Genomic DNA, 24,748 nt, shown 5'->3' with positions numbered 1-24,748 from the left:
CAAGTATTTAAAGTGCTTGTATGCAAAATCTAGAAGTCTAAATAATAAGATGGGTGAACTAAAGTGCCTTGTATTGAATGAGGATATTGATATGGTAGGCATCACAGTGACTTGTGATATGAGGATAATCAATGGGACACAGTTAATACCAGAGTACAAAATATATCAGGAGGACAGAACAAGAGGTGTTGTTGGGGAAGTGACACTATATGTGAAAGAAAGTAGAATTAAATGAACCAAACTGTTCCACAGAATCTTTATGGATAGTACTAATTCCATGCTCTCATAATACAAATGTAGCAGTAAGGATACATTGCCAACAATCAGCCGTGAAAGTAACTAAAATTTATTACAGGTACAGTCCTCTTGCAAGCCAGGTGACTGACAGCTCTTTAAATAGCCCAGCCAGCTCTTGCTGGACCTGTATTCTAGGGCACTCCCACTTACTTTCACTTCTACCAACAACCTGACCAGGATAGTGATACTGACTATGAAATGCTAAAGGAGATTACTGGAAATAAGGGTGAATTGTCTCCAATTGATTTTAGCTGAGTCAGTAATTGGCAATGACATTGCTTGTTTGTCAAAGGATACAAAAAGTAACCTCTAGAAGGGTTCATTGCAAATACCTTGCTGACCTTGCTGGAGCCCATAAATATCAGTCTAAGCACCCCTAGATTTAGCCCTGTTGTAAGTATCTTGATGAAGTGCTTATAAATATTTTGTTACTGTTTGGATGTAGTAAATTGCTATTATTTAGGGGTTTTAGGCATGTTTTAGCACAATTGTATACCTATCATTTGGCATTTGGGTATAATAAATGGATTTGTTATTAAATTGAAATTTGGTGGTTTCCAATATTAATATTCATAGTTTCAAATAGTATTAATAATTCAAATGTATATAAAGACCAGGTTCTGCCCTGGATCTTTTTACATATCTCCCACTGAAATCATTGCTGTGCATTGAGGGAAATATGGAACCCTGTGGATTATGGGGAAAATGGGTTAGCCCATGGACCACAATTAAAAATAAAATTTGGCTGTCTCTACAGGGTGATGATTTTATATAGAAATATAAAATATTGACACTCTTTGGATGAGATATTCCATTTATTTCAATGAAGTGGAATTGTTTAATAAAGTTGTAAGCACATTTGTGTGAGTCTGATTTGTTTATAGACTTTGGGTGCCACCTGTTAAAAAGGGGAAATGGACCAATGGACCCATGGTGTACTCAAGATAATAATACATGTGCTGCTGTTTGTTTTTACATTGAATGTACCTGAATAGGATGCTAAGAGTAATACCTTAATCCAGGGGTGAGCAATAAAACAGCGGCAGGTTGCCAGGATTAGCATTTGGCACCACCACTATATTTACCAGCACCTCCATGATTTACCTGCTACTGCAGCTCCCGTTGGCTGCAGATTGCCGTTCCTAGCCAACGGGAATTGCGGGAAGCAGCATGGATCGGGACACTGCTTCCCACAGCTCCTCTTGGCTGAGAATGATGATCTGCAGCCAATGAGATCTACAATTGCCTGTACCCATGGAAGTGCAGGTAAATTCAGCGGCAGCATCCTGGATCCAGCCCGTGGACCGGTATTTGCCCACCCCCGCCTTAATTTCTACCCTGAAAGACATAATCTGTGGCCTCTTTTTACTAACTTTGTTCTTTATTTTCAAATAATTTTAGATGGAAGTTTACTGGATAAGAAGTTTGTGTGGATATACTTGAAATCATCTTGGATAATGCCATGAAAACCAGTGAGCTCCCTGCTCCAGCCTCCACACCAAAATCTACTAGACCCCAGCTATTGAATGCATGCACAGAAAGATAGGATGTTATGCCTGATCTAAATACCCTCTCCTTACATTAATGTGTGGGTTTGGATCATTTTCATTTGATCATTATCCTTACCATAATTCCACCCTCATACACTCTTCCAAATTATAATCTACCACCAATCTGCAGACTTTTTACCCTTTTGGTATAAAGTTTATATTTAGTTTATGTTGATATAGTTGTAACTTCAGCCAGAGAAGAAGTATATTCTGGGAGCAAGAGAGAATACAGGCTCAATAATTGTCTAAATTTTCTATCTAGGGCATTATTTTATGATAAATGTGAAGGTCTCTACCTTCTTCAGTGTTTCACATGACTAATCGAAGACTTCTCAAATGAAGGAAGAATAATAAAAGAAAGAACAATATCTCTGTTCCTTGAGCCTCTGAATAGTGTCAGGGTGAATTTTGAGTACGCAAGTTTGTTCTTCCTTATATGCTAGAAGTTTCCACTGCCTGATTTTGACAATTTAGGCTTTCCTGTCCTTGTTGGCCTTTCATGCACACCAGAACACTGCAATTTTTAAATGGGAACTCAGTGTCTGTGGAACTGTGATTGTTTGTCTCACATGTATATTAAATAAATTATTCAAAAGACGAATAAAACATCTCTTTAGAGTGATTTCTTTCAGTAAAATCAAGAAAATTATCATTAAAAGCAAGCTTTGTGATTATATAGTACAAAAATTAATGAATGATAAACTAATCTCAGAGGTGGTCTTTTAAAAATGTCATTTGTTCTTGTCTCTTTGGTGAAAAAAGAAAAGAAAAAAGTCTACTTTAGAATACATTATATCCTCTATTATTAAGATCCTGGCCATTTTGATTCATATTTCTAGTTATTTATAACATTATGCTAGACATTCTTCAATATATTTTAAGTGTTTCATAGAAGGCTGATGCACATATTAGACATTGGCTTGAGTCACAAAATTTGTATCTGCAATTTGATCTGAATCTAAACTTTCCTAAATACTTGTTCTAGAATATCAGAGATGTTGCTTGAATTTGATTTGACTCATTGTAGGCAGAATCCCACATAATGAATTTTGGATCCAAAAGTAAAATTATCCTTACTATGGGAGGATAGCATCCAGAGTTATGTATGTATTGTACCTATTTATTTTAAATCTTAACTTTAGTACTTTATTTAGAGAAATGCTGCATAGTTAGAATGTAACCTTTAAACTCATATTTTTATGTTTTTCTTATGAAAATCCCGTAAAATGGCCTACCACATTAAATTATCCTGATGTAACAATAGATGAACAAACATATATGGCTGCATCTAGACTGGCATGATTTTGTGCAAAAGCGGCAAAATATTGCCGCCTGTCTACACTGGCCGCGAATATTTGCGCAAGAACACTGACTTTGTAATGTACAAAATCAGTGGCTCTTGCGCAAATACTCTGACGCTCCCTCTCAGGGATAAGCCCTCTTGAGCAAGTATTCTTTTGCGCCAGTGTAGACAATAACATTAATTTCTTGCACAAGAAAGCCCGATGGCTAAAATGGCTATCGGAGCTTTCTTGCGCAAGAGAGCGTCTACACTGGCACGGATGCTTTTGCGCAAAAGCAAATCTTTTGCCCAAAGGCACATGCCAGTATAGACGCTCTCTTGCACAAATACTTTTAACGGAAAAACTTTTCCGTTAAAAGTATTCGTGCAAAATCATGCCAGTCTAGACCCAGCTGTATAGTTTTAAATATTTGTTCTTTGCTATACTGAATAGAGGTCTTTTAAGTACATTCTGAATCTTCTAATTTTCCTGGCTATATTACAATTCCAACAAGCTAATCTGACTTTATGAATCTTACTGCCTCTGGTGGAATATTTCAGAAGAGGAGTTTTTCACTTGGTGCTCATCTGAACAGCTTGAGGCAGAGAAGAGATTGATCTAAAAAAAAAAACCAATAAACAACAGGCTTATTCTAGACGATGAAATGGTAAGTAGACTGAAGAAAATCTAAACCATTACCTATAATTCTGACCCAGGCCCATCCTGGGGAGGGTCTACAGAGCCTAGAATACCAAGTGATTACAGGGGACAAAAAAAGAGAAAAACAAGGACGGGGGTGAAGGTCAAAGGGCTAAAACAAAGGAGCTGGACAGGGACACTAAGCAAAGAACCCTGGACAGCACCCACTGCCCCTTGAAGGCCTAGAGAGAGCCAGCGGATGCTGCCCAGTGGGACTCTGCTTGGATGCGTGAACGGATGGAGCGGAAATAGGCCCCATAGTTGCAGGCCCCTCCTTCAGCCAATCTCTGCTCTCTGAGGGTATGTCTACACTACCCCGCTAGTTCGAACTAGCGGGGTAATGTATGCATACCGCACTTGCTAATGAAGCCCGGGATTTGAATTTCCCGGGCTTCATTAGCATAAGCGGGGAGCCGCCATTTTTAAATCCCCGCTGCTTCGAACCCCGTGTAGCGCGGCTACACGGGGCTCGAACTAGGTAGTTCGGACTAGGGTGCCTATTCCGAACTACCGGTACACCTCGTTTCACAAGGAGTAACGGTAGTTCGGAATAGGCACCTAGTCCGAACTACCTAGTTCGAGCCCCGTGTAGCCGCGCTACACGGGGTTCGAAGCAGCGGGGATTTAAAAATGGCGGCTCCCCGCTTATGCTAATGAAGCCCGGGAAATTCAAATCCCGGGCTTCATTAGCAAGTGCGGTATGCATACATTACCCCGCTAGTTCGAACTAGCGGGGTAGTGTAGACATACCCAGACTTTGTAAATGGCCATCTTGACCATAGCCAGGAGGAGGTTGACAAGTAGGTCCCACGACTTTGTGGGGCCATGGATGGGTTTTGCATAAATTAATAGATAATTGGAGAATTGCAGCCAGAACTGCAACAAGAGGTTCTTGAGGAACCAAAAGAGAGGCTGTAACCTGGCACACTCAAGATAGACGTGCGCTAGGGCCTCCCTCCTGCCACAGAAGAGTCAAGTGTTGGGAACAGGGTTGAACCGCGTCAAGTACACTCCCGTGCTCACAGCACCATAGAGGATTCTCCAGCTGATGTCCCCCAGCAGGCCACGGAATTAAGGTGTAGTAAAGTTTGGCCCAACGGGGTTTCCCACCCTCTATTGGAGGTAAGAGGTCCCACTACTTGTTATCTGTGTGGAACAAGAGGGTGGGGAAGTGAAGAATGTGAAGCATGGGTATGTATAGATGACATTTTGACGGTTTGAAAGGTGATTGTCTGTAATACATGCAGCCAGCTTAGGTGATGAGGAGGCAGTTGGGAAGACATGCGGGACCAGACGCCAATGGAGAGATCCGGAGGGCCAGGGGTGCGAGGTGGGTGGGGTGCGTCCTCTCACAGGACCTAGTCGAGGTAAACCCAAGCAGTGGGCAGCAAAACATCCCTCACCTGAAGAACACGCCAGAGAGTATAAACAGTGGAGTGCCCCATGCACTGGGTGATCACAGGAGGTTCCACCCAGTTTCCTGGGTCATAGTCCTGGAGGTCTCTGATCCTGGTGACTTCTGCCAGGACCAACCTCTGGCACAGAAAGGGGGAGTCTGCTGCCAGTACACGGAGATGGGGATTGCATAGCAGAGGCTCCGTGAGGAGGTCTGCCCCCATGATGGCTCCGAGGGACCTGGTTGCCGAGAGCAGCTTCCAAGTATGGAGGAGGTCTGGTAAAAGACCAATAGCTTGGAAAAGACTCACAGAAGACCTCTCAAGTAAAGGAAATGCCGGTCATATCGGAGCCCTTAGAAGCAGTGAAGAAAAGAGTGCACAAGTGTGCTCCATGCCAGACTACCTGCTTCATATAGGAGCCTCTGCAGGGTCTGGAGGTGGAGGACATGAACCCTCATGTGCAAACATATCAGGCTCTGCCTTCCATCCTCCAGAAGAAGATGAAGAACCTCTGCAGAGACCCAATGCAGTCCTGGCCAGAAGAACTGCAGCATCAGCTGCTGGATCTGATCCAGGAAATCCGAGGTTGGGACCATGATATTGAGATGGTGCCAGAGCAGGACCAGCTGGTTAAGCAACAGAGTCCTTCCACGCAGGGAGAGGCACTGGTGCAGTCCTGTCCATCTCTGCAACCGCTCAGGCACCCTGGACTTTAAACCTTCCCATTTCTTTGGCAGAGAGAAATATATGACAGAAAGAAAAATGCCAAGATAGAGCAGTGGACCCACATTCCACCGGACCCACACTCCACTGGATGGCCTGAAGCACAGGTGGGAGGGAGCTTACCTGCCACCCGGTCCCAACTACCAGGCCAAAGCTTGACAGGCCTTCACCCACGCTAGGTCACCTGGGTCCTGGACTAAGAAGAGCATGTCATCAGCATACGTCGACAGGGCAAGATGCATCTCTGGCTCATGGAGCAGCAACCCTGTCAACCTCTTGCAAAGAAGATAGAAGAAGGACTCGATGGTCAGAGTATACAGATGACCTGACAGTGGACAGCCTTGACACACTCCCTGTCCAAAGCTGACCAGTGCAGTCAGGATCCAGTTGAGCTTTACTAAGCACTCAGCAGAAGCAGAAAGCACCAGGAGAAACCCCACAAAGTGGGCCTGAAGCCAAAAGCCCACAGAGTACCCAGGAGATACCTGTGGTCCATCTGGTCAAATGCCTTCTCCTTATCCAAAGACAGCAGAGCGAACAAGAGACCATCCCTATACCTGAGCTCTATGAAATCCTGAACTGATAGAGGTTATCGAAGATAGTACAGCCCGGGATGGTGTAGGTCTGGTCTGGATGGATTATGTTGGCCAGCATGGACTACAGTTTCAGTGAGATGGCCTTGGCAATGATTTTGTAGTCCGTGCTGAGGAGTGAGACAGGACACCAATTCCTCACATTGTGAAGGTCCCTATTCTTAGACAGCAAGGCGAGCATGGCTCACCTGCATGATAAAGGGAGGACCCCACTCTCCAAGGACTTGGCCCAGATGCTAGCAAGGTCTCAGCCAAGGACATCCCAGAACATGTGGTAGAACTCCATGGTCAGCCTGTCCATTCCCGGGGATTTGTTAGTGGGCATGAGATAGAGGGCATCCAAGAACTCAGCTAGAGTGAGACTCAGCTCCAGCCATTCCTGGTTGCCGATGCTGATCATCGGGAGTTCCTCCCAGAGAACTCTGCAGGTGTCGGCATCGGTTGGATCTGGCGAGAAAAGGGAAAAATAGAAGGCTTGAATTAAGTGGTGGTCCGAGAACAGGGTCAGCCAAATGCTGGAGAAGTGGGCCTGGGAAAGATGACAACGAGAAATGTAAATGCAGCCCAACCAGGAGTGAAACGACTATTGACCCTACACCTGGATAAAGGTGAATGGTGATGGTTGCACCAGAAATCCACCAGGGAGTGTTGATCTATTATCTCCCTGAAGACATCCACGGTGGCCTGGTACTGCTTGATCCCTATGCGATCCCATTCCTCATGGGTTCAGTTGAAATCCCTGCCCAGGATCAGGCACTCGTGTGGATCCAGACAGCCAAGGAAGGCAGATGCCCACTGGTAGAAATGGAGCCTCTCTGGACCGGACACTGAGGTATAGGTATTCTGGTTTCATGTTAACCCAAAACCAGAGGTGCAGCAGGTGACCCTGCACAACCTCAGCAGTCTCCAGAACCTTGGGCTGTAGGTTCAGGGAGAATAGGGTCACCACCCCATCTTGACAGGCTGATGGGTGGCTAAAAAAGATCATGTGCTCCCATTCCAGCCACTGGCTAGCCTCGGCGGCTAGAGCAGTATTGGTCTCCTGCAGGAAAATGATGCAGTACCCCTCCTCCTGAAGGAAGGAGAGCACCTGATTCCTTTGGAGACCCAGCCTACAGCTCCAGGTGTTCAGAGTGACAAGGATAAACGGCGGCATTGAAAGGGCTGGGGAAGATCCTCACTGGCAGGAGTGCTGGCAGCCCCCATTGGGTCCCACACCAAAGCATGACCATACCCATTGTCAGGGCTCGACAGACAATACAATCTACTCGCCCGTGGTGAGTAGATTTCAGCCGCGCACCCCGTTCATTCGTGGCACGCACATGCGCAATGTGGCTCTTGTGCATGCGCAGTACGGGGCTGGCAAGCGATTTTCGCTGCCGTTCGTCAAGCCCTGCCCATTGCGAGCAGGGCATGATGGAAGCAGCAGGTCCTCTGGTAGGCCACAGTCTCCCGCTGCCTGGTCCCTTTGCCCTCACCTAAAATGGCCCTTACGCTCTGGAGGATGAGATTAAAGTCTCCCCAGTATTGAAGGGCAAGAGCCACTTTGTTCTTGGAGCCACGCATGTCCTTCAAGAAACTGCGCATCTGGTCCTTCAGCGCGTTGGGGCCTATCCCCCTACAGGCCCCGCAGCCAACCAACATAGGCAAGCAGGGACTTTGGAGTACCTGCTGCACTCATGGTAGGGGCAGTGGCAGAGGAAAAACAGACCCAGACATGCTGGGAGTGGGAGAAATGAAAACTGCCTCTCCAGGACAAATATCTGAGGTAAATGTGGCAACCCCAGGGATTGGCAGCAATAGGAGAAGGGGAAGGATCGGAGAGAGGAGGAAGGGGAGGAGAAAGAAAAGGAGGGTTAGGAAATGGGGAACAGGAGAAAGAATGGGAAATGCAAAACTGGGAGAAGGATTGGGCAGGGAATAGTCATAGGACAGGGGTTGGGAGTGAAAACTGGGTCAGCAGCCTCAGTGGAGGAGGCACCAGAACGTGGTGCCTTTCCCCAGGGCAGGGGATCAGCAATGATTCTAGGGGAAGTTAGTGTCTCCCCAGTGCCAGGCCTCAGCGTCACAGAGAGTGCAGTACCAGAGGCCACAACGCTGGGGTGATGGGGAACAATGGGAACTCCCACCTGCTAGAAGTACCCTGGGGCTCAGTGGCCATGGCAGAAGCATTGCTGATGGCTGGGCAGATGGTAGCATCCTGAGGAAACTTGGAGGCAGGGAAAGGGGAGGATGGCAGATCAGGATAAGGAGAAGGCAGCTGTCATTCTTCAAGGACAAGATGATCATCCCTCTCTGAGCTAGGGACAAGCCTAGGGCCTCAAACTCCTGCGAAAGGAAGGCAAGTCCACTGCCTGCCACCACATGGTTACTCTCATTGGTAGCAGGGTCAGCAGCTGCCTCCACACAACCAAAAGGCAAGGATGAAGAGGGGGCAAAGGGAATATCCTCTATGGCCTCTCCATCCAGGGACTTCAAGAGGGAGACATTTACCTCCTCCACAACTGCTGCGGTCACCTCAGCCACCCCATGATGCTGTGAAACATCTGGGGGCTCAGGAAGGGCCGGTTCTGACATCCACCCTTAAAGGAATGAGGAGAGTGTTAGAGAAGAAACGGGAGACCCAGGAGTGGATGAGGTAAATGGAACTGCTTTATTGCCTATGCACGATTATCTTGGACATTCAACACAATGTATGAGTAGCCTGTTTCTTCTCTAACATTTGGCATCATGAACAAGAACCCAGGGGAGAGTGCCTGATCATCATGTCTTGATGGATTGCATAGGTAAGTCTGATGAGCTCTTTACTGCAACAACTGTTAGGGATTTTATTAACAAGTTGGTGGGAAAAGGAGAGTGCGTCCTTATGTGGATCCCTCCGGGGGTCATCAGAATTGATATGTCATCCAGGGGTGAGTGGAGGCCTCCCTGGAGTTCAGGGGTTCCCAGAGTTGTGCTGGTGCAGGCTCTGTGTAAGGGTCTGTCACTCTTTTGGGAGGAAGTTACTAATCTTAGAAGTAAAGTAGAAACTCTGCAGCAGATTGCTGAGAAGCAGCACACTGTTAATCATTAGTGTGCGTTGGCAGACAGGATGGCTGAAAACTGCATGGATGAATTTAATCGCCTTAAGTCGAAGAACCTGGCCCTGAAGGGTCAAGCAGACACCGTAAAGCAAACATCTCACCCCTCTCCTATTCCTCCTACTTCTTTTAGCCACTCAGTTATCTCTCATTCCTCTCCCAGGTGTATATCAGCCATTATGTGGTTCACCCACCACTATGGCCAGCTGTGGCCTCCAAGCCCTTCATCTCAGAGGCAAAGCCACAGTTTGTATGGGCCATGCCTTAGTGACAAGATGTAATGCAAGCGGGGGGAGGAGATAACTGTAGTGAGCACTGCTGGAGGGCTGTGTCCCGAAGAGGACACTGTAGTTCGGGAGTGACACAGGTCCAAAGTCCAACTGTGGACAGAGAGGAGTAACTGGGGACACACCAGCCAGCAGAAGGCTATCTGTTTATGAGAGCTAATTCCCAGTGCTACTGGTAGGAGTGGTGTGTCACTCTCCATGACACCCCCAAAGAGTAGTCTGTACGGGTATGTCTGCACTACAAAGTTAATTCGAACTAACGGACGTTAGTTTGAATTAAATTTCATAGGCGCTACACTAGTGCTCCGCTAGTTCCGCTTTCCCTGGTGGCCACTCTGGGCACCACCAGGAAAACTCATATGCCCCCCTCCTGGACCCGGAGCCCTTAAAGGGGCACGGGCTGGCTACGGTGCCCGTGCCAGGTGCAAGCCTGCCAGCACCCAGCCAGCAGACCCTGCACCTGGCACGCCATGAGCCAGCCACCCAATGCCGCCCAGCCCTCTGCCTCTTCCCGGGACCAGGCTGGTGGCTCTCGGGAGCCTGGCCAGGACCGCAAGAGGCGGGCACCCGCCTGGTCTAGTGCAGACATCGTGGACCTTGTCCACGAACTCCGCACTAGGCGCAGGAAAGTGGCCATCTAAGGCAGGAGAGCTGCCAGCCTGGCCACTCAGGAACAGGTTTGCATGAAAATCAAGGTGGTCCACTGAGACCCCCGACCCTGAGCCCTGAGCTTAGAATGGCCGTACTGGGTCAGACCAAAGGTCCATCTAGTCCAGTAGCCTGTCTGCCGACAGCAGCCAACCCTAGGTACCCTGGAGGGGATGGACCAAAGACAGTGACCAAGCCATTTGTCTTGTGCCATCCATCTCCAGCCTTCCACAAACTTTGGGCAGGGACACCATTTCTACCCCCTGGCTAATACCACTCCATGGACCCAACCTCCATGCCTTGATCTAACTTCTCTTTAAACTCTGTTCTAGTTCTAGCCTTCACAGCCTCCTGCAGCAAGGAGTTCCACAGGTTGACTCTTTGCTTTGTCAAGAACAACTTTCTGTTACTAGTTTGAAGCCTGCTACCCATTCCTTTCCTTTGGTGTCCTCTAGTCCTTCTATTATGGGAACTAATGGAGAACTTTTCTTTATGCACCCTCTCCACACCACTCTTGCTTTTAAAGACCTCTATCATATCCCCTCTCCGTCTCCTCTTCTCTAAGCTGAAAAGTTCCAGTCTCTTTAGCCTCTCTTCATATGGGACCTGTTCCAAACCCCTGATCATTTTAGTTGCCCTCCCCTCTCCCAGCCTCTCTCTTCCCCTCTCCCACCTCTTTTTCCAAGTCTCCCCGAGTTTTGTTCAATAAAGAGAGATTCTATTTTTGAACACACGTTTTCTTTATTTTGTACAACAGGAAGGGGGGCTAGGGAAGGGTAAGTGGAAGGAGGTGAGGGAGGAATGGGGTATGCGCCCCCGATGGGGAGGACTGGGCTGGCTCTTCAGGCTTCTCGGGGTGGAATTTCTCCTGCAGCCCCCCGATTGCCCCCTCCCCCCGGATGGCAGCCTGTGGCAAGTGCAGCCGCGGTGATGGCCGAGTGCTGTGATGTTCCGCGTGTGGGCACTCAGGGCACTCCAAGCCAGGACTGCTTTGCAAGCGGGGAACCCTGAGAACTGTCTGTCCGGGGTGGGGGTCGGGTCCCTTTAAGCACAGCCCTCGGCTAGCCTGAGGCAGCAGCTCCACGCTCTAAGTCCTCATCTGATGCCCTGCCAGCACTGCTTCCGGCCATCCTTAACCTCTGTTCAGGGTCCACTCTGTGGGTGTGTCCAGACTCAGGGGTTTTTTCGGGAAAAGTAGCCTTTTCCCGAAAAAACTTCCCCTGCATCCAGACTCAAGCCGCGTTCTTTCGAAATTATTTCGAAAGAACGCGGCTTTTCTTTCGATGGCGGTAAACCTCGTTTCACGAGGAAGAACGCCTTCCTTCGAAAGTTCCTCTTTCGAAGGAAGGCGTTCTTCAATGTAAAGAGGCCGTCTTCGAAAGAGAGCATCCAGACTCGCTGGGTGCTCTCTTTCAAAAAAGCGGATTTTTCTTTCGAAAGATCCGCCTGCAGTCTAGACGCGATCTTTCGAAAGATGCTCTTTCGAAAGATGCTTTCGAAAGAGCATCTTTCGAAAGAAGCCTGCAGTCTAGACATAGCCTGTGTGGACATGCTAGTTCGAATTAGCAAAACGCTAATTCGAACTAGTTTTTAAGTCTAGCTGCGCTAGTTCAAATTAGCTTAGTTCGAATTAGTGCTGTAGTGTAGACATACCCTACACTAGTTACCAGGTTAGCTATAAGGGGTTTGGTGATGTTTCACAGAGTTAAAATGCCATTCCATAAATGATCAGTGGAACCAATCCTTTCAACAATCCTCACATATCCAATAACCCCAGACCATGTTCCAGGCATTGGATTCAAGTGGAGGAATCAGCTTCTTGAAGGGAGCTCCATCTCTCCCATGCATAGTTGGAAAGATCTCGCCACCTCCGGGTACTTCCGTCAACCAAATTCTTAACGGCCCCCAGCAGCATCTTTCCTCCTGCTTTGGCAAACTGGAAACAATTAGCAAATGTATTATTAAGATACCAAAGTGGGGAACAGGGTGATACATTAAGGACCACAGGTCTTTGAGTGAGGGTGGACCTCTATGGAGATAGGTGTGTAACTAACAATTTGGCCTGAGGTGGAGGGTTAGGGAGAGGAAGAGGTTTAATTAAAAAAAATTTCCCTTTATTCCAAAAGGGAGTGGCATGACATGCCCAATAAAAAAGGGGGTACCATGCCTGTAGAATTCAGGGGAATCCAAAGGGTGGGTGAAATTCCCATCCAATGCTCCTTCTGCAGAAAAGCATCCGTGCCAATCTAGACGCGGTTTTGCACAAGAAAGCCCCGATCGCCATTTTTGCCATCGGGGCTTTTTTGCTCAAAACAGTTTTTTGCTGTCTACCCTGGCCGTCTTGCACAAAAACATTTCTGGAAAAGGGCTTTTGCCCGAACGGGAATGTCAAAGCATTTGTGCAAGAAACACTGATTTCAGACAGTAGAACGTCAGTGCTTTTGCGCAAAATCAAGCAGCCAGTGTAGACAGCTGGCAAGTTTTTGCGCAAAAGCACTTGCTTTTGCGGAAAAACTTGCCAGTCTAGATGCAGCCTGAATGTCAAGAGTTCTGATTATTGAGAAATTCCTATTTGTGACACCAGGGCTACGTCTAGACTGGTATGATTTTCCGGAAATGCTTTTAACGGAAAAAGCACTTTTTGCGGAAAAGCATCTATGCCAATCTAGACATGCTTTTCCGCAAAAAAGCCCTGATCGCCATTTTCGCGATCGGGGCTTTTTTGCGGAAAACAAATCTGAGCTGTCTACACTGGCCCTTTTGCACAAAAGTTTTGTGCAAAAGGACTTTTGCCCAAAGGGAGCAGCATAATATTTCCGCAAGAACACTGACAATCTTACATGAGATTGTCAGTGCTTTTGCGGAAATTCAAGCGGCCGGTGTAGACAGCTGGCAAGTTTTTCCGGAAAAGCGGCTGATTTTCTGGAAAAACTGGTCAGTCTAGACACAGCCCAGATGTTAGAGAATAAAAAAGCGACCCAGGAGCAGATGGGGTAAATGGAACTGCTTTATTGCCACTGGGACATTGTGTTGAACGTCCGAGGTAAATGTGCGAGGGCAATAAAGCAGTTCTGTTTACCCCATACGCTCCTGTTTCTTCTCTAAGGGTGTGTCTAGACTACATGGCTCCATCGATGGAGCCATGCAGATTAGACAGATCGGCAAAGGGAAATGAAGCTGCGATTTAAATAATCGCAGCTTCATTTAAATTTACATGGCTGCCGCGCTGAGCCGACAAATAGCTGATCAGCTGTTTGTCGGCTCAGCGCGCTAGTCTGGATGCTCTGCACCGACCTGAAAGCCTTTTATCAACATCCCCATTATGCCTCGTAGGATGAGGTTTACCGGGGATGTCGATAAAAGGCTTTCATTTCGACAGGGGACCCCCCACCCACCAACACATACCCAGTAGATCCTACTGCCGGCTGAGGTGGGGGTGGGGGGAGGAAGGAAACTGCCTGCAAACAAAGCAAGTGGAGAGAAGAGAGGGGTGTATGGGGGAGCAGAACAGAGACTGTGACAGGGTCAGGTTAGAGACAGACAAGGTGAGGAATAGAAAGGTGAAACATTAGCCTCAGACTGAGGAGATCTCTGCTCCCAGAGTAACAGGGAGAGTTAGAACCAGCAGAGGCAATCGGGGCAGTAGAACACCTGGGGCTAATTGACCAGGCCTGCAGAGTCAGGCAGCCTAAGTTAATTAGGACATCTGGGGGTAATAAAGAAAACTAATTCAGACTGGCTATAGAAGAAGCTTTGCCAAAAGTTGGGCTGTGTGTGTAGCTGAAAGGATGGATGACAGTGCTGCTGGGAGTAGAAGGAAAGGCTATGACAGCTGAGCACTAGGAGGATGAACCAGAGAGAAGGAAGGTATGGGGAAGAGCCTGGGGTCTTGTAGCAGGTGTTGGGGATTCATACAGCAGTTAATTTTACAGGGTGCTGGGATGGATCCCAAAGTAGAGGGTGGGCCCAGGTTCCCCCCAACACCCACCTACCCATTTCCACTTGGGGGAGAAGGACTGTGGAGTTTATTCTCTGTTTTACTATATGCTGGCTAATGACAAAAAAAGCTCAACAAACAGCAAACTCAACAAAAAGCAGACTATGAAGAGCTTCAAAAAGATCTCACCAAACTAAGTGACTGGACAACAAAATGGCAAATGAAATTTAATGCTGATAAATGTAAAGTAATGCACATTGGAAAAAATAATCCCAACTATATATATAATGTGATGAGGACTAATTTAGCTACAACTACTCAAGAGAGAGATCTTGGAATCATTGTGGCTCGTTCTCTGAAAACATCCACTCAGTGTGCAGCAGCAGTCAAAAAAGGAAAATAGAACATTAGGAATCATTAAAAAAGGAATAGAGACTAAGACAGAGACTATCTTATTGCCTCTATATAAAACCATGGTATGCCCACATCTGGAATACTGCATACAGATGTGGTTGCCTCATTGGAAAAAGATATATTGGCATTGGAAAAGGGCAACAATAATTATTAGGGGTTTGGAACGGGTCCCATATAAAGAGAGAGTAAAAAGACTTGGACTTTTCAGCTTAGAACAGAGGAGACTAATGGGGGATATGATAGAAGTCTATAAAAACATGAGTGGTGTGGAAAAAAGTGAATAAGGAAAAGTTATTTACTTGTTCCCATAATATAAGAACTAGAGGTCACCAAATGAAATTAATAGGCAGCAGGTGTAAAAACAAACAAAAAGAAGCTTTTCTTCACACCCTGCAGTGTCATCCTGTGGAGCTCCTTGCCAGTGAAGGTTGTGAAGACTAGGACTTTAACAGGGTTCAAAATAGCCAGATAAATTCATAGAGGTTAGGTCCATCAATGGCTATTAACCAGGATGGGTAGTAGTGGTATTCCTAGCCTCTGTTTGTCTGGAAATGAATGACAGGAGAAGGCTCACGTGAGGATTCTGTTGTGCTCATGTGCTCTGGGGCATCTGGCATTGGCCTCTCTTGGCAGACAGGATACTGGGCTCGTTGGACCTTGGTCTGACTCTGTCTTGCTGTTCTTATGTTCTACATTCTTATGTTCTAAGCTAAAATCCTAGGTGTCATACTTAAAACTGTGGGCTGCTGTGAGCCTCTTAGGCAAACAAAATCCACCAGGAAGCACAGGACCCACTCAGTTTTCATAGGAGCTTTGTCACAATACTTATAGATGTAGGTGAATAATTCAGAGAATAAAAGATTGTTACATTCATTCTCTCTACAAGACTACTGGAGTCTTTGTGTGTGTCTTAACACTGCAGCATTTCACAGGCTCTTGGACACAGTAGTGATCGCTAAGTGTTGTTCCCACCCACTCCTGTCTTTGGTAGTCCTGTCAAATATACATATAAAAATAACTTAGAAATGTTGTAGAATGCATTTGCAGTTATTATTCAGCCTCCAGCTATGGAGTCATACTATTGCGGTAGCTGCTCAGCTCTGAGAGGCAATATATTCGTCTCAGTGCAATCTCTGGTACACAAATTAATCCCTGTTCCTTTTCCTAGAATGGTTGCCTTTCTATGCCATGTTTATTAAAAACAATCCCATCTCACAGATATAGCTATATCTTCCGTTCTCTTTAAACTCTCCTAGTTTCTCAAATGATCCTTGGCCTTTGCATGCACATTCACCTGATTATTTTTCTCTTTACAAGCCCTCCCGCAATGTTCCCACACAGTGTTTCTGTAGCCTATTGAATCTAGTGCATGTAAATATCCCTTGTTCTAGTCAGAAGTGTGATGTTCTCATCTCTGGTTGTTAATCTTTTCCATTCATAATCTTGCTCTGGACTCTCCTTCTAAGTCAAGGATGCTTGTTATCAATAGAAACTTCATTTCCATACAAAATGGTTCCTAGAAAAGAAAAGACAATTTGCTGGGGTGCCAAGTTATAAAAATAAAACCTCTTCAACACTAGGGGTCTGTCTAGACTACATCCCTGTATCAGCAGAGGGATGCAGATTAGGCAGGTCGACATTGCAAATAAGGCAGGGATTTAAATATCCTGTGCCTAATTTGCATAAAAATGTCCACCACATTTTGCTGACTCGGCACTTTGTCAGCAAAAAGCGGCAGTCTAGAGGGGGATCTGTCGAGAAAGAAAGTGTTTTTTGACAGATCCTGTAATCGTCCTTGCAGGAGGCATAAGGGAACTGTGAGAAAAGGCTTTCTTTCTCGACAGATTACCCCTCTATACAGCCGCTTTTTGCTGACAAAGTGCTGAGTTGGGAAAACATGGCAGCCATTTTTATGCAAATTAGGCACAGGATGTTTAAATCTCTGCCTTATTTGCAATGTCGACCTGTCTAATCTGCATCCCTCTGCCGACAGAAGGATGCAGTCTAGACATACCCTAGGAGTATACTACTTTTATTTTCATCAATATCAAATACCACTTCTCAGCAGAAGACAACAAATTAGACACAGAAGGTGATATTAGTAGGTAGGAGGAATTACTGTGAAGCTTTAGCTAATACCTTAGGGTATGTCTACATTACACCATCAGTTATTTCAAAATAATGTATCTACACACAAAATGCATTTTGAAATAGCGTTTTGCTATTTTGAAATAATGCGTCCACACTGAGTGGAGGCTGAATCGCATTTAAGGCTGGCCGGAACCAGTTCTGGCAGGGCACCAGATCAGGGCTTACTGTGTGGGACTGCTGCCTGAGGCTATCTGAAGTCTGTGCTTAAAGGGACACCCCTGGACAGCCAGTTCTCAGGTTTCCCTGCTTGCTTGTCTACCTCGATGAGGGACAGCAAAGCATTATGTCTCTGCGTGCTCTGATTGACTTCACTCGGGATACCATAGCACTCTGCAACATGGAGCTGGAGTTGCCCCTGGGATCCCTGGTGCTTCTCTTGGACATGTTGCTGTGAGCCTGCACTTTCTGCAGGCTGCCATCCAGGAGGTCCATCGGGGGGCTGTCAGTATCCAGGAGGCCCTGCGGGAGAGCTTCCACCTTGAGGAGCACTAAGAGCCTCCCTGGTCTGCCCCTCTGGGGGCTTGTGCCTTGTTCCTCCCTCACGTCCTTCCACTTACCCTTCCCTACCCCCCCTTCCTGATGTCAAATAATACACGTATTTTCATAAATACAAACTCTCTTTAATTAACAAACCTGGGGGGAGGGAATGAAATTCTGGTGAGACTGGGGAAAGGAGGTGAGAGAAGGTGGGAGAGGGGAGGGGGAAACCTGGGAGGGAGGAGCTGGAAGCCAGAAGCAACGGGAAGAAGGGGGAGGGAAAGCTCAGGGTTGGGGGTCTCGCCGGACCAACTTGATTTTCATGCAAATCTGCTCCTGGGTTCACATATGGTCTTTGGTGGCCAGGCTGGCAGCTATCCTGCCATAGACAGCTGTGTTCCTCCATCTAGTGTGAAGATCATGGACATTGGGGGCATTCCCCCCAAACCTGAATAAGGTCCATGATCTCCACCCTGGACCAGGAAGGCGCCCGCCTTCTCTGGGCCCTTGCAGGCTACTGGTAGCCAGCAGACTGCTTCTGGGGAGCAGCGGAGGGCTGGCTGCCAGTGGCTTGCTGGCTCATGTTTTGGGGCCACTGGGTCAGGGGCAGTGACTGCTGGCTGTGAACTGGCAGGCTTGAAGCTGGCACAGGCACTGTGGCCAGAGTCAATCCCTTTATGGGCTCCAGGCAGAGGGGGAGGGAGAGGAGTGTTCTTGGTTGAGGCTGGAGGCCCTCTATTTCGATCTAAGTGTCTACAAAGCAGTTATTTCAAAATAGCTATTTCGAATTTGGTGTTATTCCTCATGGAATGAGGTTTACCAAATTCAAAATAAGTGCTCCACTATTTCGAATTAATGTTGAAATAGCGGTTTGGCTGTGTAGACATACCCACATGCTGTACATCAGTAGAGAGCATTTATCAAAATAGTATTCAGTGAATAAATTTTCTAGAACTCCAAATAGTAGAAACAAACAAACCAAGAAAACAATCATGCATAGTCTCATCTTAAACTGGTCAAGAAGCTATCTAATGTCGTCTCGCACTTTTCCAGAGCTGTTTAGTGTGCTATATTTGGACAGAAAAGTAGAGACACTCAAGCTAATTAAACATACAGGGGCTCATCTTCTTGCCAATAAAGACCAATAAGAGCCCAATATTCCATTCTTATTGAACTTCAGATCAGGTTTGCCATCCTGAGTTAAGCTGGGCTCATTTAATAAATACTTTGAAAATTATTGTGGAGATTTTCTTTCTTTGTCTGTCCCATACAATCTGCAACAGCTGCAATCCTTATGAATATTAAAACTCTTAATGCTATGGTCAATACTAATAATAGAATCATAGAGCTAGAAGAGACCTCAGAAGGTCATCAAGTCCAGCCTCCTGCCCAAAGCAGGACCAACCCCAACTAAATCATCCCAGCCAGGGCTTTGTCAAGCCAAGACTTAAAAACCTCTAGAGATGGAGATTCCACCACCTCCCTAGGTAACCCATTCCAGTACTTCACCAGCCTTCTATTGAAATAGTTTTTCCTAATATCCAACCTAGACCTCCCCCACTGTAATTGGAAACCATTGCTACTTGTTCTGCTGTCTGTCACTACTGAGAACAGCCTCTCTCCATCCTCTTTGGAACCTCCCTTCAGGAAGTTGAAGGCTGCTATCAAATCCTGCCTCACTCTTCTCTTCTGCAGACTAAACAAGCCCAAATCCTTCAGCCTCTCCTCGTAGGTCAAGTGCTCCAACACCCTAATCATTTTGTTGCCATCCGCTGGACCCTCTCCAATGTGTCCACGTCTTTTCTGTAGTGGGGGGGCCCAGAATTGGAAGCAATACTCCAGATGTGGCCTCACTAGTGCCAAATAAAGGGGAATAATCTTCTCTAGATCAGCTGGCAATGCTCCTCCTAATACATTCTAATGTGCCATTAGATTTCTTGGCTACAACAGCACACTATTGTCTCATATCCAGCTTCTCATCCACTGTAATCCCCAGGTCCTTTTCTGCAGAACTGCTACTTAGCCAGTCAGTCCCCAGCCTGTAACAATGCTTGGGATTCTTCTGCCCCAAGTGCAGGACTCTTCACTTGTCCTTGTTCAACCTCATCAGATTTCTTTGGCCCAATCCTCTAATCTGTCCAGGTCACTCTGGACCCTATCCCTGTCCTCCACCATATCTACCTCTCCCCCTAGCTTAGTGTCATCCGCAAACTTACTGAAGGTGCAATCCATCCCCTCATCCAGGACATTAATGAAAAGGATGAATAAAACCAGCCCTAGAACCGATCCCTGGGGCACTCCACTTGAAACTGACCGCCAACCTGACATCAAGCCATTGATCACTACCCGTTGGGCCCAACAATCTAGCCAGCCTTCTATCCACCTTATAGTCCATTTATCAAATCCTATTTCCTTAACTTACTGGCAAGAATATTGTGGGAGACCATATCACAAGCTTTGTTAATGTCAAGGTATATCACATCCCCTGACTTCCCCATGTCCACAGAGCCAATTACCTCATCCTAGAAGCTATCAGATTGGTCAGGCATGACTTGCCTTGGTGAATCCATGTTGATTATTCCTGATCACATTCCCTTCTTCCAAGTGATTCAAAATGGATTCCTTGAGGATCCACTCCATGATTTTTCAAGGGACTGAGGTAAGGCTGACTGGATTATAGTTCTCTGGATTGTCCTTCTTTCCTTTTTTGAAGATTGTCACTACATTTGCCTTTTTCCAATCATCCGGGATATCTCCCGATCTCCACAATTTTTCAAAGATAATGGCCAAAGGCTCTGCAATGACATTTGCCAACTCCCTCAGTACCCTCAGATGCATTAAATCCAGACCCATGAATTTGTGAATGTCTAGCTTTTCTAAATAGTTCTTTACCTGTTCTTTCTCCACCAAGGGCTGCCCACCTCCTTCCTATACTGCGTTGCCTAGTGTAGTAGTCTGGGAGTTGACCTTGTCTCTGAAGACAGAAGCAAAAAAGCACTGAGTACTTCAGCTTTTCTCACATCATCTGTCTCTAGGTTACTTCACTCATCCAGTAAGGGATCCACACGCTCCCAGATCACACTTTTATTGCTAACTTACCTGTAGAAACCTTTCTTGTTGCCCTTCACATCTTCCTGCTAGCTGCAATTCCAATTGTGCTTTCACCTTCGTATACTCCCTGCATTCTTAAGCAATATATTTATACTCCTCCCTAGTCATCTGTCCAAGTTTCCACTTCTTATAAGCTTCCTTTTTGTGTTTAAGCTCACCAAGGATTTCACTGTTAAGCCAAGTTGGTCACCTACCATATTTGCTTTTCTTACTGTGTGTGAGGATGGTTTGTTCCTGTGCTTTCAATAAGGCTTCTTTAAAATACATCCAGCTCTCCTGGTCTCCTTTCTTCTTCATGTTAGCATCCCAGGCGACCCTGCCCATCAGTTTTCTGAGGAAGTCAAAGTCTGTCTTTCTGAAGTCCAGAGTGTGTATTTTGCTGCTCTCCTTTCTTCCTTTGGTCAGGATCCTGAAATCTACCATCTCATGATCACTGCTTCCCAGGTTGCCACCCACATCTATTTCCCCTACTAGTTCCTCCCTGTTTGTGAGCAGCAGGTCAAGCTGCGCATGGCCCTTGGTCGGTTCCTTTAGCACTTGTACCAGGAAGTTATCCCCAACATTCTCCAAAAACTTCTTGGATTGTTTGTGTACTACTGTATTGATCTCCCAATAGATGTCAGGGTGATTAAAGTCCCCCATGAAAACCAGAGCCTGTGATCTGGAAGCTTCTCTTAGTTGTCTGAAGAAAGCCTCATCTACCTCATCCACCTGATCTGGTGGTCTATAGGAGACACAACCACAGCATCACCCCTGTTGCTCCTGCCTCTAAACTTAACACATAGACTCTCAACAGGCTTTTCTCCCTCCATATACTGGAGTTCTGAGCAATCATACAGCTCTCTTACACACAGTGCAACTCCTCCTCCTTTTCTCCCCTGTCTGTTCTTCCTGAACAGTTGATATCTTTCCATGACAGTGCTCCAGTCATGTGAGTCACCCCACCAAGTCTCCATTATTTCAATCAAATCATAGTTCTTTGACTGTGCCAGAGCTTTTAATTCTTCCTGTTTGTTTCCCAGGCTTCTTGCATTCATGTAAAAACACCTTAGATAACTAGTTGATTGCCCTACCTTCTCCATTTAAATCAGGGGTCCTCCTTTGTTGCTTCTTCCTCCTTGTGTTTCTTCCTGGTATCCCACTTCCCCACTTACCTCAGGGCTTAGATCACCATCACCCAATAAAGCTCTCCTCAAGATGCTTTTTCCTCTCTTGGTTAGGTGGATCCCATCTCTTCCAAGCAATACTTGTGCCCAGAAGAGAATCCCATGGTCGAAGCTCTCTCTCCGACACCACTTGCGCAACTACAGGTTTATTTCCACAATTCAACGATCCCTACCTGGACCTTTTCCTTCAACAAGGAGGATGGATGAAAACACCACTTGTACTTCAAATTCCTTGATCCTTCTTTCCAGTGCTACATAATCTGCAGTGACCTGCTCAGTTATTCTTGGCCATATCATTAGTTCCCACATGGAGAAGCACTAAGGGGTAAGCAATCCAAAGGTTTGATCAGTTTTGGAAGACTCTCAATCACATCCTGAATTCTAGCTTCTGGTAAACAGCACACTTTTCAAGATTCCAAGTCTGGTCTGCAGATGGATGACTCTGTCCCTCTTAGGAGGAAGTCCCCGACCACCACCACCTGTCTTCTTCTCTTGGGGGTGGTGGCTGTGGAACCCCCATCCCTAGGATTACAGATCCCATGACTTCTGTTAGATGGTGTCTCCTTCTGATCTGTTCCCTGAGAGGTCCTTGCTAAAGCATTCTCCACAGTAGTGCCTGGGCAGAGAGCCTGAAAGCAGGTACTTACATCTACTAGAATTGGGGATACCTGAGCTGGCTTCCTTTTCCTGGAGGTTACATGCTGCCAGTTTTCTTCCTTGTTTTGTACTGCCCTCACTGGTTCTTCAGGCTGCTGTGCCTGCAGCATTAAATGCTGCCTTCTATCGAAGAAGTCTTCATCTTTTCTGATGGAATGTAGGGTTGATACTTGGGCCTCAAGTCCTCTCATTTTTTCTTCCAAAATGGCAACCAGCTTGCACTTAGTACAGATGAAATCCCTTCTATCTTCTGGGAGGAAGACAAACATGGCACATGCTGTGCAGGTAACAACAGCAGACCTATCACTCTCTATACCTGCCTTCCTACTGAGAGATTCCTCAGATGGTTTTAAATGTCTCCTTGAAGGGCAGGAGAGAAACAAAATTTAAGAAAAAGGCAACCAAACACTATGGGGCTCCCCCCGAGCAAATTCCCAGGCAAACTCCCCTGTTGACTGCTGCCCTGTTGGCTGCTCACTGAGTTGTCTCTGGCTGCCTTTTTATAAGACTGCTGGCTAGGCCCATCTCAAAGCCTTGCCTCTAATCCAATCAGCCCCTGAAGGCCCACCTGGAACAAAGCACTCCCAATTCACACTTTTCAAACTAATGTGAGGTACAGAGAAACCCTTCTTGAACACTGTCTGGGTGACTGTCGAATTGCCTTCCATTCAAACTCTAAAAGGCTATGTCTACACTCCAGAGGTATCCCAAAATAACTATTCTGCATCTTTTTAGCATGCCTCTTATTTCAAAATATAATGGGCTCATTATTCTGACGTCCCTGTAGACCTCATTCCACAAGGAGTAAGGGACGTTTTGGAATAGCAATTTATTTTGAAATAAGTGCTGTGTAGTTAGCGCCAATTTTGAAATAAGCTATTTTGAAATAATATCGAAATAAGATACGCTGTGTAGCTCTAATTGTGAATCTTATTTTGACCTACAATGCAGTGTAGACATACCCATAGTGACCTCTGTCCTTATTACCTAGTTCTCTAAGGTTTAGTCTACACTGCAGGGTTTTTGCACAAGAAACCTTTTGAGCAAGAGTTTTTGCGCAAAAACTTCTTGTACAAAAACGCGTCCACACCTCAAAGCGCATCGCAAAGGCGATGTGCTTTTGCACAAGAGAGCATCCACATTGCATGGACACTCTTGCACAAGAAAGCTCTGATGGCCATTCACAGAATGGCCATCAGAGCCCCTCTACTTTTTCCAATAGGGGTTTCTTGTGCAAAACCCCCTCCTGAGCATCCATACCTGTCTTTCTGCACAAGAGCTGTAGCTCCAAAAGGAGTTATTCCTCGTGGGGAGAGGAATAACTCTACCGGCAAAAGCCCTCTGTTCTGTTGATTTTTCTTGTGCAAGAATGCACTTGAGGTGTGGATGCTCTGCTATTTTTTGCACAGAAATGGCTGGTTTGCATAAAAACCTTGTAATGTAGACATAGACTAATTGTCTATAGCTTTATTTGGATATATAAAGTATATAAAATGGGGAACAATATGAGTAAACAAAATAGATCTCTGGTATTCTTTATTAGTTAAAAAGAAACAAAGAAGGAGGTGCAAAACCATTTAGTGGGGTTTTTTTAGATTACCGTTAACATTTCAGACTTTTTCTACCATATACAATGATATCAAGAAAATGAGTAAACTGCATGATATACGTGTGGACAGCAGTGTGGAGATTGGTAAGGAAGCTAAATTAGCAGATCCACAAAAACAAGAACATTCAGGGTGTTCTTCAGTTCCTCCCCCTGTTATGTGAGGAAAATCATTACAAAAATTGTTGATTCTCAGTTTAAACCAAGCAAGGAAAAGGAACACCCGCAGCCCTCTTTCAGCCTCCCACTTTTCCCTAAGTCCCCCACTGTCAAAACTCTGCTTTATACCTTCCTTATATCAAACAGTAGTCTGTGGAAAAACCATTTGCAGGGATGAAACATTTTCCATTTTTCATCAGGTTTAGAAGTTTCATGGTTTCCAGCTGCTTTTTTGATCGTATAAACTGAACTTTTAAATGGGGCTGTTTTATCTTGAGTCCAATTACCGTTTGGAAACTAAACTTTTTTTCGTGTCATCAAATTATATGGCTTCTGCTAGGAGGGTTTGATATCAAGATTGGCAGGTTGAGATGGCCAGAGAACCTTATCTTAGTAGGCTCTGGTAGCAATATGAATATGTGTGAATCAGCACATTACACAGAGCTGATTAGCTCCCAGACAAACATTGTTTTATTTCCCGTCAGTCCTAACCTCTCTCTCATTCTTTCAGCC

The 24,748-nt window shown here is 46.0% G+C and overlaps 1 protein-coding gene across 1 annotated transcript in view; it reads left to right on the top strand.

Moving 5' to 3' along the window:
* The first annotated feature begins 14,325 nt into the window (after window positions 1–14,325).
* Window positions 14,326–24,748, top strand: part of PTPRR (protein tyrosine phosphatase receptor type R) — a 222,929-nt gene continuing 212,506 nt past the window's right edge. The window contains exon 1 of the mRNA XM_075931784.2: window positions 14,326–14,424. The gene's annotated coding sequence lies outside the window, so the exon portion shown is untranslated. The remainder of the gene's footprint in view (window positions 14,425–24,748) is intronic.

This window comes from Pelodiscus sinensis, chromosome 1 (assembly GCF_052426305.1).
Source record: "Pelodiscus sinensis isolate ZL-2025 chromosome 1, ASM5242630v1, whole genome shotgun sequence".
NCBI classification, from domain to species: domain Eukaryota; kingdom Metazoa; phylum Chordata; order Testudines; family Trionychidae; genus Pelodiscus; species Pelodiscus sinensis.
Note: the sequence above shows the minus strand (reverse complement) of the source record. Positions and strands in the feature narration are given on the sequence as shown.